This window comes from Ranitomeya variabilis, chromosome 4 (assembly GCF_051348905.1).
Source record: "Ranitomeya variabilis isolate aRanVar5 chromosome 4, aRanVar5.hap1, whole genome shotgun sequence".
NCBI lineage: Eukaryota > Metazoa > Chordata > Amphibia > Anura > Dendrobatidae > Ranitomeya > Ranitomeya variabilis.
Window position 1 is genome coordinate 766,502,930 of NC_135235.1, and position 12,812 is coordinate 766,515,741.

The 12,812-nt window shown below is 46.1% G+C and overlaps 1 protein-coding gene across 1 annotated transcript in view; it reads left to right on the plus strand.

Moving 5' to 3' along the window:
- The first annotated feature begins 6,494 nt into the window (after positions 1-6,494).
- Positions 6,495-12,812, plus strand: part of LOC143766909 (uncharacterized) — a 67,881-nt gene continuing 61,563 nt past the window's right edge. Inside the window, exon 1 of the mRNA XM_077254904.1 lies at positions 6,495-6,551. The gene's annotated coding sequence lies outside the window, so the exon portion shown is untranslated. The remainder of the gene's footprint in view (positions 6,552-12,812) is intronic.

Genomic DNA, 12,812 nt, shown 5'->3' on the forward strand with positions numbered 1-12,812 from the left:
GCAAAATAATAAACACACAATATACATACCTTCTGATGACCTGTCACGTCCCACGAGGTAATCCATCTGAAGGGGTTAACATATTTTACAGGCACGAGCCCTGCTAATGCAGCTGTGCTCGTGTCTGTAAGCCCCGGCGAATGAAGGAAATGTAGGTCAATGACCTATAGTTACCTTCATTCGCGGTGATGCGCCCCCTGGTGGATGTCCTCATATGACCTGGAGCGTGGGAAAAAGTTCCCATGCTGTAGTTCATGAGGACATCCACCAGAGGGCGCCTCACCGTGACTCAATGTAAGTACAGATCCAGCTTTCCTTTCAGCACCCGGGGATTACAGGCACGAGCGAGTGCTTTAGCGCAGCTCCTGCCTGTAATATTAGTTAACCCCTTCAGATGGATTACCTCGTGGGACTTGACAGTTTATCGGAGGGTATGTATATTGTGTGTTTATTATTTTGCCAAGCGAGGGTGTTCAGCTGGATTGAGGAGCAATAAAATATTAAAACAACTGGTGTGTTTATTTCATTAAAATACTTTTTAATCATGTGTGTGTGTTTTTTTTAACCCTTATATACTTTATACAATTGGATTAATAATGGATAGGTGTCATAATTGACGCCTCTCCATCATTAATCTGGCTTAATGTCACCTTACAATAGCAAGGTGACATTAACCCTTCATTACCCCATATCCCACCGCTACACGGGAGTGGGAAGAGAGTGGCCAAGTGCCAGAATAGGCGCATCTTCCAGATGTGCCTTTTCTGGGGTGGCTGGGGGCAGATGTTTGTAGCCAGGGGGGGCCAATAACCATGGACCCTCTCTAGGCTATCAATATCTGCCCTCAGTCACTGGCTTTACCACTCTGGCGGAGAAAATTGCGCGGGAGCCCACGCCAATTTTTTCCGCCATTTAACCCTTTAATTTCATAGCTAGAGCCCCCAAATTTGACACACAGACACTTGTTACATTAGTGAAGAGGAATATGTAATAAGAGACGGGATATGAGATGGTTTACTGTATGTAAACCATGTCTCATATCCTGTCGGGTTTGTGAAGGAGAAGAAAAAAGCCGGCAATTGAATTAGGGGCTTTTATGCTATCTAGCGCTGCATTAAAAATAAATATACATATATAGGTGTCTCACTGACATGTATATATGTATATATACCTATTCTATGTGTATATATCTTCTCTATTCTAACCTGTCAGTGTGATTTTACTGTACACAGCGCTGATTTGCCGGCTTTTCAAAGGACACCGGTGCGTAAAAATCGGACAGTAATACGGATGTCAGACGGATGTTGCGATAAAAAATCGCATGACACTCGCATGATTTTCCTCCGTTTTTTCGGTCCGTTAATCGGACCGTTTTGTCTCTCGCATGTGGAAATGAGCCCTAAAGGTCTGGATCTATTCCAAAAACAGGTGATGGAAGAAATTAAAGAGCTGTTAGATGTAAAACATAATGGGGAAAATAAAAAATATCATGTGAGATGTGTTGAATTTCAGGCTTTAAAATCCCTTGAAGCTAATGAGCACCTTCCAATTCGTCAGTCAGATAAAGTGTTGGTGCTGGATAGGGCCTTATAGGAACGGGAGGTCACTGTAATGGTGAATTCGGATGACACATATCAAGTATTGAGCGGTGATCCAACCGCAAAATATCAGGCTGAACTGAAAAGTCTGCTGGTGGATCTGGTGTCGGCTAAAGAAAAACAACACGTGTGGGTACATGGTCCTAAATACCAATATTTCATTGTATTTCCACAACACATAAACACAGAAACATTTCCTCCAAAATTCCGCCCTATAACGTCTGGCATTGTATCTTTCTCCGCCTAGGTAGATCGCTTCATTCAACCTTTGTTATCATATACCCCCACATATATCAAAGATACGAAAGCGTTTTTTAATATTATTAAAGAATTAAAATGGAAACCAGAATATGGATGGGTTACCGGCGATGTCATTTATTCATCTATGCCCCATCAGGAAACATTATCGGCTGTATTCAGGGTGATGACAATGTACACGATGGTGCCAGAGCGGATCATAGTCAGGATTGTGAATGTGGCGGCCTTTTTACTTTCCCATAGTGATTTTTTATTCAATAAAAGATACTATAAACAGTGTGGGGCAGTGACTCATGTCACAGGTAGGGGTCTCTGTGTGTTCTCCCCAGGTTGAGCATGCAGACGGATGAAGTCCATAGGTGTGCATGGCAGTCGCAGGTGAAGCTGTGATTGCAACGTGAGGCAGTAACTTGTGTCACAGGTAGGGGTCACTGTGTGTTCTCCCCAGGTTGTGCAAGTAGACAGATGAAGTCCATAGGTGTGCATGGCAGTTGCAGGTGTAGCTGTGATTGCAATGTGAGGCAGTGGCTTACGTCACAGGTAGGGGTCGCTGTGTCTTCTCCCCAGGTTGTGCATGCAGATGGATGAAGTTCATAGGTGTGCATGGGAGTCACGGATTTCCGATCTGGGTTTTCCATGTGGCTGAAGGCCACAGGTTTGTGTGTGTTAAAAGCCCTGCAGTAAGGGGTATGGGTGTGCAAGGTGCACGTCAGTGTCAGTCTGGTGTGTAGAGCAGAGGCCAGCAGAGCGCTGGCTGAGTGCATGGAGGCACAGGCCAGTAGAGCCAGCACCCAGGGCAGCTGAATAGCCTGGCACCCGCAGCGTTCACAGCAATGCAAGTCATCCATGGTACTGGTCTCGGCTGTGGACAGTCCTGTGCCCGAAGGAGTCGGTTGTGGACAGTCCTGTGCCCGGAGGTGGATGTCCTGTGCCCAAAAGAGGACTAGCAGGTGTAATGATTGCAAACAGGTGGATATGGTGCCCGGCTGCTATCCGGAGGATATCCTGGACTGTGTACGGCTGTGTGAGTAAAGAGACTGTGATACAGCGATGCAGGACACCCACGGGAACTAGTCAGAGGAGGCTGGCATGTGTAGTGTCTGCAACATATGAGGCTGTGTATATGGAGACTGTAATATGGCGTGCAGTCACCCAGGGAAACTGGACAAGGGAAGTCTGGCCTGTTTAGGGACTGTAAATCTAAAGCCATATGATATGTATTGCTATGAACTGGTGTGAACTGAACGCTGATAATATACACTGACGTTATATGCATTTGTATGAATTGGACTTTAATGCTGTGAGGAAACACATTAAAGAGACTTTTGTGTTGAAACTCTGTGGGTCACTGCCTCTTCACTGCGTACGATGCTACTAAAGCATTGCAACAGGTTAAAGGTTGCCTGTTGGGGGGCAAATGCTCCACTTCTTTGGCAAATGTTTACATCATATGCTGGGAATATGATTATTGTCACAGCTTTAGGAACTCCTAAAGTGAACCCACAGAACCGCGACAACTAACCTCCCAAGGGTGAGCTGGCCTGGTGGACCACCCCCAATACAGGGAGTGTTAGGGGCAGGCCTGAGGGAGACTATTGCTGCAGAAGCTGATACCCGGGGACAGGAAGTAGGAGCGGAAAAGACGCAGAACTGGCTATAGCGGTGACACAGGACGGACTGGCAATGACAGACTGGAAATGGCGGAAACACAGAACAGGCAGGGAATGGCAGAGACACAGGACTGGCAGGGTATGGCGGAGACACAGGACTGGCAGGGAATGGTGGAGACACAGGACTGGCAGGGTATGGCGGAGACACAGGACTGGCAGGGAATGGCGAAGACGCAGGACAGGCATGGTATGGCGGACGCACAAGACAGAGCAAGGCACAGAAGGACTTGGGTCAAATGAGGACAATTGACAGACAGGCAAAGAGCAGAGGAAGGAATTACCTTATATACATGGCGTGCTGAAGGACTTGCAGGTCAGGGTCCTCCAGGAACAAAGAGAAAAGGTAGGGAGCGCCTGTAGTTTAGGAAGGAGAGGTGCGCGTGCGCAGAGAGGTGCTGGAGCGAGGAGTGCGCATGCGCACCCGCTGAGAACCAGGAAGAGGACGCGCGCCTGAAGGATGAGCGCGCCGCCGTGGGTGAGAAGAAGCGGAGGAGACGGCGGCGGACCCGGCAGCTGGAGGAACAGAAGGAGCGCACCGGAGCAGGTAAGTATAGGCTGAAGTGGCGGAGGATACAGCAAGGGTCGTGACAATTATTTGTTTTCAAAATCTCATCCATATTATGACAGGATTGTGTGGACTGGACGCTACATTAATGATTTAATTTTTATTATTAATAAAGAAATGGCTGGAGATCATCAAGTGTTTCTTGAATTGTAATGATCGGAATCTGCAGTTTGGATCACAGTTCCCTTTTCTAGATGTATTTGTTGAAGGACAAGTGGACAGTGGTAAAGTCTGCAGCAGATTATACCATAAGCCGACTATGGGGAATGGAGTGTTGTCTGCGTCCAGTGCACACCCTGTTCACACTATAAAGAATCTGCACAGAGGAGAATTCATGCTTGTTCTAATGATGGTGAAATCTATCAGTAGTGTAAAGTAATTACAAGGAGATTCAGGCAGCGTGGTTATTCCCAGGGCCAGAGATATCGCATGCAGTAGAAACAGAGAACAATGGTTAATGGGTCGCCGTACACGGGATTCTTAATCACATGTCGTTTTCTCTACACCATTGTCCATTGAATATCCACAAATAGTTAATATAATAAAACGGCATCTTCCAGATTTGAGGCAGAATAAAAAACTAACACCATCTTAGATAATGGAGTGCGATTTGTAGCCAAAAAATCCAAGACTTTAGCCAACATGTTGTCACCCAGTTTATATGTGGGATAAAATAATTCAGAAAAAAGAGCTTATTCCTGGTTAGACAGTGCGGGGAACTACAAATGTGGCAGAGTAGATGTGGATTGTGTCAATATATGCAGAAAACACGAAATTTAGAGCAAAAGCTGCACAGCATGATTACACTATTACAGAGTAATTCTAGATCTGTCATATATCTGGTTCTCGTCAGGCCTGTAATGTGCAATATGTGGGATTAACCACAGGTAAATTACAGCAGAGAATATAAGATGTATCAGGAGCTGCTACAGGTAATAGCCATGATAAACGCTCTGTGTCAGGAGGGTCCAGACACCAAGGAGGTTCATGCTGGTGACACGATGTCCATGAGAGTAACTGCCATCGTACAAGTACAGAGGACGTCAGAGGAGGGTCCGCACACCAAGGAGGTTCATGCTGGTGACACGACGTCCATGAGAGTAACTGCCATCGTACAAGTACAGAGGACGTCAGAGAATGGTCCGCACACCAAGGAGGTTCATGCTGGTGACACGGCGTCCATGAGAGTAACCGCCATCGTACAAGTACAGAGGACGTCAGAGGAGGGTCCGCACACCAAGGAGGTTCATGCTGGTGACACGGCGTCCATGAGAGTAACCGCCATCGTACAAGTACAGAGGGCGTCAGAGGAGGGTCCGGACACCAAGGAGGTTCATGCTGGTGACACAACGTCCATGAGAGTTACTGCCATCGTACAAGTACAGAGGACGTCAGAGGAGGGTCCGGACACCAAGGAGGTTCATGCTGGTGACACGGCGTCCATGAGAGTAACCGCCATCGTACAAGTACAGAGGGCGTCAGAGGAGGGGACACAGGATCTACTCTGCAAGCCGGAGAGGCAGCTCGGACCTTACAATTAGACACTTGTTCCCCAAAGGAATGAATTATAGAACAGATCTGATGGATTTTTATTAAGTGATGTTCTCATGTATAATATAATAAAGATATGTGGTTTATGGATATATGTGGTATATTATGTATTTACATATATCAGTGAAGGGTATTGTTGTATTCTTACAATTTGTATATAGATTTAGTGGCTATAACATTTGTATAACACTCCGGTTGGGCAGGAGCATATCTGTCTCCAATGGATAATTGACATGTATTGTGATAGGTTGTAGCCTCTTGTTATGTGCCTTTATATATTTTGTTACAATGTGTGTTTATTATGGTGACTAAGGGCAGTATCGCCTGAAACGCGTCAGCTTGTTTTTATGATGCACCAATAAAGGACAAGATTTTTATTCCATTTTCATCTCATCCATTCAATATTTGCATGAGCCGGACATGTGAGGGATTTCCATTTTCACCTGGGAGTCGGCCGGCAGAAACTTGGTGGTGATCCGAGCTCTGCACATGTCTGCTGAGGACTGGACTCTAATATGGCCGAATATGACCCTTAGCCGGACACTGGAAGGAGGTAAATAAGCGAGATTTCGGCATTTTAGCCCCCGGTGTGGAGGCGATAGCACAATCATATGCCGCCATATTCTAGACGTCCGGTAACCGGTGATAATCCCCTCATGTGTGGGGTCTATTTGTCTCCAGAGAAATCACACGTTACATTCCACACAGAACATTGTGTAGAAAAGGCGGCGCGAGGTGATTGTGCCAGTAGTGAGGGCGAATAATGGCGGGAATGTCACTGACTGAGAAGTCTCCATGTAGCGTCTTCACTGCGGATCACGTGACCCCTGACTCCTCCCCTGTGACCTCATCACAGGTCCTGTGCGCACAGAGCAGCCATATCTGTGGAGTGCGGCTCTGCAGGTGGAGGTATGTGGAGATTCCCCATTACTGAGCGCCGGGGACATTAACCCCTTCTGCACGGAGGAGACTCTTTTGGGGTTGTTGTTGGCCCTTTATAAGAACCATAACGTTGTTGTTCTGTTTCCTGTAATAGACACATACGAGCCAACTATGGAGGACAGGAAGTGAGGGAGCGGAGTGTTCTCCTAGTACAGGGCCCCTTTCTTGGCCCCACACAGTGTAATGCCCCCATTATGCCCTGTAAGCAGGGTTCTGCCCCACACCCAGCTGCCTCGGGCACTTTACCATGAGCTGGTACCTCAGATTCTTCCCCGCACCCCTTTCCTTTGCTTGGCGCCAAATCTGTTCTGCCTTTGGGGCTCTGGCCTTTATAATATCAGTAACTGCGCCATCAAGGTCTCCTGACCAGGTGCACCATCTAGACTCTTCCCTCCAGAAACCCACCCTCTTCCCATTGGTGTCACATGTCGCTGATCGGGTGGACAGATTACTGGGAGGGGCTGGTGAGGACCCAGCGGTCATTGTGCACATTGGCACAAATTACAAAGTTAGAGGTAGGTGGAAGGTCCTTAAAGATGATTTCAGGGAATTAGGCTGCAAGCTGAAAGCAAGGACCTCCAACGTGGTATTTTCCAAAATACAGCCTGTACCACGTGCCACGCCAGAGAGGCAACGGTAGATTAGGGAGGTTAATAAGTCGCTCAAGAATTGGTGTAGGAAGGAGGGGTTTGGGTTCCTGCAGAACTGGGCTGACTTCTCAGTGGGCTACAGGCTCTACGCTAGGGACGGGCTGCACCTCAATGGGGAAGGTGCAGCTGTGCTGGGGGAGAAAATGGCTTGAAGGTTGGAGGAGTGTTTAAACTAGGGATAGGGGGGAGGGTATTAATTTTATAGGAGGGGAAGATAGTGCAGATAGAGACCTGGGCACAAATAAGGAAGTTGGGGGTGGCGGAGGCATGGGGGGTGGGGTTAGAACACTTAGTAATTTAAGAAAGAATAGAGGTACAGAGAGGAACATCAAGTGCATGTATACTAATGCCTGAAACCTCGCCAACAAAATGGACGAATTAGAACCAATGTTGTTGGAGCATAATTATGACATGGTGGGGATATCTGAGACGTGGCTGGATGAGAGCCATGACTGGGCTGTTAACTTGCAGGGCTATAGCCTTTTCAGAAATGACCGTACAGATAAGCAAGAGGGTGGGGTATGTCTGTATGTAAAATCGACCTTAAAACCTATCCTGCGTGATAATATAGGTGAATCTAATGAAAATGTAGAGTCCCTGTGGGTGGAGATAAGGGGAGGGGGAAAAAATAATAAATTACTCATAGGGGTTTGTTATAAATCTCTAAAAATAATGGAAGCAATGGAGAATATTCTCGTAAAGCAAATAGATGAAGCTGTGACTCAAGGAGAAGTCATTATTATGGGGGACTTCAACTACCCTGAAATAGATTGGGGAACAGAAACCTGCAGTTCCAGTAAAGGTAATCAGTGTCTGACAACTATGGGAGACAATTACCTCTGACAACTGGATCAGGACCCAACAAGAAGGGGAGCACTGCTAGACCTAATATTAACCAACAGGCCAGACCGCATATCAAATATAAGGGTTGGGGGTCACTTGGGGAATAGTGATCACAAAATAATAAGTTTTCATGTCTCCTTTAATAAGATGTGTAGTAGAGGGGTGACAAGGACACTAAACTTCAGGAGGGCAAATTTCCAACGGATGAGAGAGGATCTTGGTGCCATTAACTGGGACGATATCCTGAGACATAAAAGTACACAAAGAAAATGGGAGACGTTTATTAGCATCCTGGATAGGACCTGTGCACAGTATATACCGTATAGGAATAAAAATACTAGAAATAGGAGGAAACCAATATGGCTAAATAGAGCTGTAAGGGGCGCAATAAGTGACAAAAAGAAAGCATTTAGAGAATTAAAGGAAGCAGGTAGTGATGAGGCATTAAATAAATACAGAAAATTAAATAAATTATGTAAAAAGCAAATCAAGGCAGCAAAGATTGAGACAGAGACTCATTGCCAGAGAGAGTAAAAATAATCCCAAAATATTCTTTAACTACATAAATAGTAAGAAACTAAAAAATGATAGTGTTGGCCCCCTTAAAAATAGTCTGGGTGAAATGGTGGATGAGGATGAGGAAAAAGCCAATCTGCTAAATGACTTTTTTTCATCAGTATTTACGAAAGAAAATCCCATGGCAGACAAAATGACTAGTGATAAAAATTCCCAATTAAATGTCACCTGCTTAACCCAGCAGGAAGTACGGCGGCGTCTAAAAATCACAAAAATTGAGAAATCTCCGGGCCCGGATGGGATATACCCCCGAGTACTGCAGGAATTAAGTACAGTCATTGATAGACCATTATTTTTAATCTTTAAAGAGTCCATAATAACAGGGTCTGTACCACAGGACTGGCGTATAGCAAATGTGGTGCCAATATTCAAAAAGGGGCAAAAACTGAACTCGGTAATCATAGGCCAGTAAGCTTAACCTCTACTGTGGGTAAAATCCTGGAGGGCATTCTAAGGGATGCTATACTGGAGTATCTGAAGAGGAATAACCTCATGACCCAGTATCAGCACGGGTTTACTAGGGACCGATCATGTCAGACTAATTTGATCAGCTTCTATGAAGAGGTAAGTTCCGGACTGGACCAAGGGAACCCAGTGGATGTAGTGTATATGGACTTTTCAAAAGCTTTTGATATGGTGCCACACAAAAGGTTGTTACATAAAATGAGAATAATGGGGATAGGGGAAAATATGTGTAAGTGGATTGAGAGCTGGCTCAGGGATAGGAAACAAAGGGTGGTTATTAATGGAGCACACTCTGACTGGGTCGCGGTTAGCAGTGGGGTACCACAGGGGTCAGTATTGGGCCCTCATCTTTTTAACATATTAATGACCTTGTAGGGGGCATTCAGAGTAGAATTTCAATATTTGCAGATGACACTAAACTCTGCAGGGTAATCAATACAGAGGAGGACAATTTTATATTACAGGATGATTTATGTAAACTAGAAGCTTGGGCTGATAAATGGCAAATGAGCTTTAATGGGGATACATGTAAGGTCATGCACTTGGGTAGAAGTAATAAGATGTATATCTAGGTGCCTAATTCTAAAACTCTGGGCAAAACTGTCAATGAAAAAGACCTGGGTGTATGGGTGGATGACAAACTCATATTCAGTGGCCAGTGTCAGGCAGCTGCTACAAAGGCAAATAAAATAATGGGATGCATTAAAAGAGGCATAGATGCTCATGAGGAGATCATAATTTTACCTCTATACAAGTCACTAGTGCGACCACACTTAGAATACTGTGCACAGTTCTGGTCTCCGGTGTATAAGAAAGACATAGCTGAACTAGAGCGGGTGCAGAGAAGAGCGACCAAGGTTATTAGAGGACTGGGGGGTCTGCAATACCAAGATAGGTTATTACACTTGGGGCTATTTAGTTTGGAAAAACGAAGGCTAAGGGATGATCTTATGTTAATGTATAAATATATGAGGGGACAGTACAAAGACCTTTCTGATGATCTTTTTAATCGTAGACCTGAGACAGGGACAAGGGGGCATCCTCTACGCCTGGAGGAAAGAAGGTTTAAGCATAATAACAGACGCAGATTCTTTACTGTAAGAGCAGTGAGACTATGGAACTCTCTGCCGTATGATGTTGTAATGAGTGATTCATTAATTAAATTTAAGAGGGGACTGGATACCTTTCTGGAAAAGTATTATGTTACAGGGTATATATACTAGATTCCTTGATAAGGCGTTGATCCAGGGAACTAGTCTGATTGCCGTATGTGGGGTCGGGAAGGAATTTTTTTCCCCATGGTGGAGCTTACTCTTACCACATGGGTTTTTTTTGCCTTCCCCTGGATCAACATGTTAGGGCATGTTAGGTTAGGCTATGGGTTGAACTAGATGGACTTAAAGTCTTCCTTCAACCTTAATAACTATGTAACTATGTAACTATGGTCCCGTCTGGACGGTAGATAGCAGTGTGTACAAATGCAGCACAGCCCTGAGGAGTCTTATATATGACTCTCCTTTTTACACCCCTTATGTAATATATATGATGCCGCTCACACAGTATAATGTTTCCACAGTACTGGCATCTCTCGTAAAAAAGGTATTTTCACACTACCGCCATACCCCCCACACACTGTATTATGTTCCTACAGTACAGCCATACACCCACACAGTATAATGTTCTTATAGTACCGCCATACCTCCAAACAAATAGTATAATGTTCACACACTACCGCCATACCCCACCACAGATAGTATAATGTTCCCACAGTATCATCATCCCACCACACACAGTATAATGTTCTCACAGTACCGCCATACCCCCACACACAGGATAATGTTTCCACAGGACTGGCATCCCCCTCACACACAGTATAATGTCTCCACAGTACTGCCATCCCTCCACTTTCTAATGTTCCCACAGTACTGCCCCCTACATGCACAATATGGTACCATCCACCTCACTGACTACCTCCGACCTCCGACAATTAATAAATACTCACTTAGCCTCATTCTTGGAGCAAATACTAATGAACCCAGGATCTATGAGATATTTACCATACGATAGTTGAATAGGCAGGAGTGTATCATCCATAAAGGTAGCCCACTCGGTTGCTATGATGCCTATGAATTGACAGGGCTCGGTGGGGTGTGGTATTGGTCACCCTCTCCTTCCCATCATAATAATTTCAGCTAAAGGGCACGTAGGAAGAGAGAGGCTAAGTGCCAGAACTGGTGCATCTTAGAGATGTGCCTTTTCCGGGCGGCTGAAAGCTGATATTTTTAGCCTGGGGGCACAGTATCTATCGACCCTTCCTAGGCTATTAATATCAACCCGGAACTGTCTGCATAGCCTTTGCTGGTTATTAAATATAGGGGCACCCTACGTCACTTTTTTTGGGGGTCCCCCATTTTAATAGCCACTAAAGGCTAAGTATACAGTTGTGAGCTGATATTACTAGACATGGAAGCTCCATGTGTATTACCCCCTTTCCAGACTATAAACAAACTTCTGTGTGTGAATCAGAGCTGAGATCTAACGTGATAGAAGATTACAGTGCGGCGGAGACGGGAAACCTTCATATAGACGGAGGTGGTGATGGAGTCAGTGACCGACTCTGGCCAAATCTGTTTCTAGACGGGGCAGGAGTAGGGGCAGCTAGACGGAGGCCCCCATGACTGCATTTGGCCGGGGGGGTTTTGAACAATGCCATGGGGTTGTGATAGGAGGATTGCAGTGGGGGAGGAGCTATAAGGAGGGGAGATTTGGGAGGAAAAGTGTGGGAAAACCGCCATTCCATCCCATATTCCGGAGTGAAGCAGTATCCACTCACCCTCCCCTTTGCTTTTTTTTTTGCCTGGGGGGTTTTATGGGGGGGGGGGGGGTGGAGCTGTCATGTATATGCAGTGCCCCAGAGTCCTGGTCGTTGCAGTACTGTAGCTCCGCCACTAAGGGGGGCTATGGTACGTCTGATGGCACTGAAGGAGTTCATCTGATTAGGTATCACAGACACCAATACATTTCACAGTCTGGCCTCCAGGGGGAGCTAAGGGTTCTATGTATTAGGCCACTCCTCACAATCTGGTAAAACTGGGGGTTAGGCAGGAAGTTAGATGAGAAAGCTGACTGGGTTGGAACCAGGCAACACCTTGTGGCAGAGGGTGTTGTAGGGGAAGATTCAGAGGGGTCCCTGTCAGGGGTGGGATCCTGACAGAGGCCTAGCAACCAGAGAGAACGTTACGGGACCGCTCCTGCACGACATAGCGGCGGTACCCCAAGAAAGGACAAGAAGCGAGGTTTATTGTGCTGAGTGAGAAACGAAATCAACGCAACAAGGAGAATACCAGTAGGAGTCGTGCTGTAAGACGAGGCAACATCCTATTGAGGCGCAATACCGGTGGCCGGAACGCCGAGGAAGTATAGAGCTCCAAGCCAAACTTCAAACCTACGGCAGGACAGTCAGTTATAGGCGGGCTGTCTCACCCAATTGACCTAGGAAGACACAGGGGGGTAACAACAGGAGTGGGGCGACGCTAGAGTCCCGGAAGAGCTCCGAGCCTCCCCGTCATACGGGTGCGTCCTAACCATAAGATCTGGGGGACGTGGAAGAACATCAGAATCGAGTTGTGAGGGAACACGAGAAACAGACACAACAGTTGTGGGGTAATATCCCGTAAGCACAGCAGGGAAGGAC